Raw genomic sequence first — 6,519 nt, forward strand, 5'->3', positions numbered from 1 at the left:
AGTTCATAAAATCCTTGTCTGCAACTTTTCAAAACAGACAAATCTTACCCTAGGATTATATGACAATTACATAAAAGAGTTACACAGTCTCTGCTGCACAGCCCTGGTAGACAGCAACCTCAAATGGCAGGCCATGATGTAATTGCTGCAATTTAATAGTTCATACTATACCCAGTGGTGAGATTCAGCCAGTTCACACCACTTTGGCAGAACCGGTAGCTAATTTTTTTGTTGCCCAGGCCAGAATAGACTTCTGAAGCAGCATCCACACAGAGAACCAGTTCACGTATTTGAATCCCTCCACTGACTATACCTATTATTCAAGTCAGTCAGTGGATAAAGAAGGTTCAGTGGAAGTAGTTATAAACTGAGGCAAACTCTTATTTATGAAAATTACATTGTAACACTTTTGCTAATACAATTAGACTCTTATTTCCACTTCACATACTGTGTAGTGATTTTGAATTTTGATTAGCAGACCCAAGAAAAAAACTGTCTGCTGATTACAATCAAGTATATGTGCAGAATCTTAACTAACTTAACATTTTTCAGTGCCTGATGTAAATATGTTCACCCAGATAATGATTTTCTGACAGAAGGAGATGAAAGATATAAATAAAGTAGGTTTGTATGTGCAAATGTATGTGTATGACACTTTGAAGAAGCTGTAGTAGCCTATTTATTATAGGAAAAGGGCAAGAATTCTAAAGTTCACAAATATTAAACAAGTTGCTATAAAGCTGAAATAAGATAAAAATAATGTGATAAAATGTGAAACTGGCATGCATCCCTTCAAGTACAGAGTTCAGAATGCTTTACAATTAGAAATGTAGCTTTGTATATGGGGCTGATTATTTTATTTTATTTTTTTATCCCTTCAAGTGTGTTAACTCCTGGTACTATCATGACTAATTCCTGAAGTTTTATTGGCAAGTGGTTTTCATTTCCTCCTTCCTAAGGCCAAGAGAAAGTGACTAATCAAAAGTCATCCAGCTGCTTTGTGCTAAAGTGGGACTAGAATTCAGTCTCCCTGTTTCTTGCTTGGTACCTTAACCACTACACCAAACTGGTTCACTGGGTGTCCAGTAAATGTCAAGTGAACCATAGTGAGAAAAACAGTAGCTTCTAGAGTTCATTTTTCAGTTATACCAAATAAGAATAAATCAACATAATAATTGGTTAAGATAATTTATTTCCTTATAATACATTTCATTTTGAGTCTGCAGCTATAATAATAATAATAATAATAATAATAATAATAATAATAATTGCAAGAGGCAGCCTTATTAGGAACTGCTTCCATCCTGCGACGATATCTGTAATACCATCAAACATCCACATCTGCCTATCCCAGGTCCTGGGTAAGGACTCGATAGGTAGACAAAATGCCAAATCCAGTCTGAATATCTGGCTGACTGTGCGTTGATCGATAATAATAATAATAATAGTAAAGTTGGAAGGGACCTTGGAGGTCATCTAGTCCAACCCCCTGCTCGGGCAGGAAACCCTACACCATTTCGGACAAATGGCTGTCCAGTCTCTTCTTAAAAACTTCCAGTGTTGGAGCATTTACTGCTTCTGGAGGCAAGCTGTTCCACTGATTAATTGTTCTCACTGTCAGGAAGTTTCTCCTTAGTTCTAGGTTGCTTCTCTCCTTGATTAGTTTCCACCCGTTGCTTCGTGTCCTGCCTTCAGGTGCTTTGGAAAATAGCTTAATTCCCTCTTCTTTATGGCAGCCCCTGAGATTTGGAATACTGCTATCATGTCCCCCCTTGTCCTTCTCTTCGTTAAACTAGACATACCCAATTCTAGCAACCGTTCCTTATATGTTTTAGCCTCCAGTCCCCTAATCATCTTTGTTGCTCTTCTCTGTACTCTTTCTAGAGTCTCAACATCTTTTTTACATCGTGGTGACCAAAACTGGATGCAGTATTCCAAGTGTGGCCTTACCAAGGCATTGTAGAGTGGTATTAATACTTCACGTGATCTTGATTCTATCCCTCTGTTAATGCAGCCTAGCACTGTGTTGGCCTTTTTGGCAGCTGCAGCACACTGCTGGCTCATATAATTTCACTTTGAGTCTGCATCTGTACTGAATGTAATCACTAATTTATTATTAAATGTCAAATATGTTGAAAATAACTTATGATGTACAAGATGTTGGAAAGGACGACTATTCAAGTAGATATTTTCATTACAGCTCTGTATAATACTAAAATCAGAAGCCTGAGTATTTGCTGAAATAATTACTGAAAATGTTCGGCTTTAATGGCAAGTAATGTACCTTTTGCTCTGGGAAATTAGCACTATTTCTCATTGTCTTAAGTGCTGTTTCTTGCTATCTTCTAGCTCGTATTTCAAATAATTTATTTCTCTACCATTTTATGCACCTACCTCTCTGTCACTGACAGATGTGGCAGAGCCCCCAATTCCCCAAAATAAATTAAGGATGCAGGATGACAACAGGTATCAGAAAAAAGTCAAAGATCTCTGCAGTATTATCCAACTGTCTAGAACAGTGATGGCGAACCTTTTAGAGACCGAGTGCCCAAACTGTAACCCAAAACCCACTTATGCATCGTTGGGTGCCAGGTGGGCGTGGCCCATTGGCTGGGCATGGCTATGGTGGTAATGGCAAACTGGGTGGGACTAAAAAAATTCAATCAATTCCAACTTTGTGAGATCTTTTTTTCCCCGCGAGAAGTTGAAATTGACTGATTGAACCTTTTTTTTTTGTACACAGCGGCAGAGGCCTAAAGCGAAAAGGTTTTATAAAACGCAGCTGAAGGCCTAGGACTGGGGCGACGGCGCATGTGCCCACAGAGAGGGCTCTGAGTGCCGCCTCTGGCATCCTTGCCATAGGTTCGCCACCACTGGTCTAGAATTTGTTATTATTTATTTATTTATTTATTCAATTTCTATAGCTGCCCAACTCAGCCAATTCTGGGCAGCTAAGGTTTATTATGTTTATGCCTGTTACTAAAATAACAACAACAATAAAGATTTTTAGGAACTATGTCTAGAACATGTTTTTGAAGGATCTTTGCAGATTTAATCTGCACATAATATAAACATATTTTAAAAGGAGTATAATAATTTTAGAAATTGAGGTGAGGACTTTAAATATTTTAAACATTTTCTATTCTTACCCACAGAATTTTAGAGAAATCCAGACACTTCTGTCTTTTATTTTTAATCTTACTTGTTTGTTTTCCTCTTGCTGCTTCCCACCAAAATATGTATTAAATGGAGGAAGTTGGAAGAACTCAAAATTCTGAGTTATCCAGATTAAAGTCATCTTTTGTTTCTTGCAACTTCTCATCATGCTATTTACCAGTTTTTCTTTTCACAGCACTCATCAGCCTCATTTATGAAGGGGAAGTTACAGTTTTGCAAATAATAACCATGAACAGGAATAGTCTACTTTTTGCTCTGCTGTTTGCTATAAATGTATTAAGTTATTTTAGTGATCTAAGCTTTTTTATGAGGGAAACAAGGTAGAACAACTAAACAAAATTCTTATCATCAGAATTCATTCATTTCTAATAAGATTTGGGGAATTCATCTGCACATTCTGATTTTTCAGCACAAAATGAAAGCTATTATGGGTACAGAAGATCAAAAAAGTATGTTCTATGTATAAGTTCTGCAGATTCATACATATTCTTATAAAAGGTTCTTGCCAGGATTATACAAACTATTAAAGGGATTCTTCATTATATTTCAAACTAAGCACCCCTTGAAGTTGTTTTGAAATGTAATATGGTTCACACAGTAGAATTAACTTCTAATATTGGACACTTCTACTTTTTGCTCTGTAGATAACTTCATGTAAAGTTTTCAGATTAATGCTGAGTTAATAGGACACATTTGGGATTGTTGCTACTGTTCCACCCTTGCTGTTGCACATTAAGAGCGTTGTCTGACCTGCTGAATTTTATTGCTGTGGTGCTTTTATAAAGCCTGTCCTTGGGAGTTCCATTTATTGCCAACTGATCAGATGATCTCAAGAGTTTATGGCCTTCAGGTCAGCATGGATCTATCCAAGTTACTGAAGGTCAACAAGTACCAGGGAATCACACTTTAGATCTGGATTTTGTCTCGGGACATTTGCAAGTTGTGGTTGTTTTTTTAGTAGGGACCTCTATCATTTTATGTGAGATAGATCTGGAAGTGTTCATATGGCCAGTAGATGGGGCATTCTACAAGAAGATCAATGTAGTTCTCTGGGGAAAATGTAGAGGGTACTTCAACACCACCACTGTTTCCATCCTAGTTATTTAATGAAATGGCTTGACACTGATCTGTGATGATTTGATTATTTATTAAATTAATGTACTGCTAAATTTTGTGACTCATAGTGGTTTACAGAGATAAAATACAACAGAGTTATAAAACAACATATATTAAAACCAGAATAAATAACAGAATAACAATTAAAACAATATCCATTTCAAATCTCATAATCAAAGGCGCCCACCTTTATTAAATGACACTAGCTCTCAAAGATCATGCAGAATAGCTCCATTTTATCTACCAAAATACTTCAAGTTGATGCCAATCTACTCTCCAATGTTAAGAGTATTCCATAAGTTGGATGTCCTCACGCTTCTGGACTCCTCCTGACCTCTCATATATTAATTGTCAATAAATCCAGCTGGGATAAGTATACTGGGTGGATTCTATGTCGAGAATATGATCCTTCAAGTACCTAGGTGCCAAGTTGTGTTGGTCAAACTTGTTCCTTACAGCCTATTGGAAGCCAGTGTAATGGCTGCAATACATGTGTCACATGGCTGAAGTGGCTTTTACTTATCAGCATATGAGTAACTGCATTCTGTACCAATTGCAATTTTAGATTAGTATTCAAAGATAACCCCACATGGAGCACAGTTCATTAATCCTTCCCAGTGGTAACAAGGGCATGAGTTACCATTACTTGGTCATTCCGGATAGGCCCACTTGGTATGGCCTTTGCCTATTCTTGGTAGACACCTGTATTGTATGTAGACTGTTACCTCAAGGATAATGCCACTCTTTGATTTATGATGAACAAAGAACCAGATAATATTTGAAAAATGGTAACTGCATATTTTTAAGGTAAAAGCTTTGCCTCATTCAGGCCATAACCTCCACAATAGATCAAGAATTCTATGACATCTCTGGCCAACCAGGGACAGTGATGTATGGCTGAGTATTCATCAACCCCCTAATGATATCTCACCCTGAACTGAACCTGTCCTAGCAGGGCCATGTAGATATTAAATGTAACAAGAAAAATACCTTGCAGGAATTTACAAAGGAAACTGGACTTGTTTCTCCCCCCTCTCCGCAATTCCACCTATTGGATCCATCCACTGAGAAAGGAGCAAAGTAATGTCTGAACATCCATCCCTCACAGGTAACCCAAAGATTGAATGTCACTGAGAAGTTCGTTAGGACCAGAAGGATTGACTTTGTCCCCATCCAATTCCTGACCAAGGCAATCCATCAAAGTAATGTCATTTCACTTCCCTTCTTGGATTTAAACATTGATTAACAAGGTTTTAGATAAGCCTCTCAACAGCTTTCTCATAAAAGAGAACATGGGAAGGAAAGTGGTAATTCTACAATCAGTTGGATCCAAAGAAAACCTCTACAGAAAGAGGCAGACCAATGATTCCTCAAAGGCATCTGGTACAACTCTTCCCCTAAGAATTGACTATTGAAATTTAGGTACTCAGGAATTTCCAGGCCACCCATATAAGCTGTAAACTGTAGATAGCAGAGTACATGCAAAAGAGCATCCTATACATAAGCTGAAATAAATCCTAGCCAACTGTGGAAGACACTGTCTTATTACCATTTCATTCCTGCCTATGAGGAATCAAGATTCTGATGAATTGAGTGACTAAGATCACAAAAAGTGCAAATGTATCACAGTGGCCACGAAATGGCTTGTCTATTTTTCCTTAGTATGATTCAACTGACTGTAAAGTGGGCCACCAGATAGCACTAGATGAGCAGTTCCCAACTTTTACAGCTTAGTGGCCCCGCTGGGGGAGGAGAGAGGGGAACTGGGCTACATCTGTGGTAGACATGCATGTGTACAATTCAACTTGTGCAAGCGGTGGGTTGGTGTACATGCAGCATGACTTGCGCATGCAGCATGACTTGCGTACTGGCCTGCCACTCACACCACCCGGTCCAAATAGACCATGGCCCGGTAATGGCTCATAGCTCAGGGTAGGGACTCCTGCACTAGACAATAATGACAGAATGTTAACATTTCACTGTCTTTCCCCAATAGGGTAGGCTTGAACATGAATCTTACTTATGTTTCATCAAGTTGACAGTTTGTCTACTTCCATTGATGTTCCCAGCATTGTTTCTACCACTACAGCTCCTGGAGCTCCACAGTAAATCAAGAAGCACCTCAGAATCCAATAGTAGAAGGAGTCACCCAGGGCAATCAAATCAAGCATCTGATCAGAGTTACCTGCTAAGATACTGGAAAATCCATAAATATTCCCTGGATCC

This window comes from Crotalus tigris, unplaced genomic scaffold, assembly GCF_016545835.1.
Source record: "Crotalus tigris isolate CLP2741 ecotype Arizona unplaced genomic scaffold, ASM1654583v1 scf7180000024430.1745191, whole genome shotgun sequence".
NCBI classification, from domain to species: Eukaryota; Metazoa; Chordata; class Lepidosauria; order Squamata; family Viperidae; genus Crotalus; species Crotalus tigris.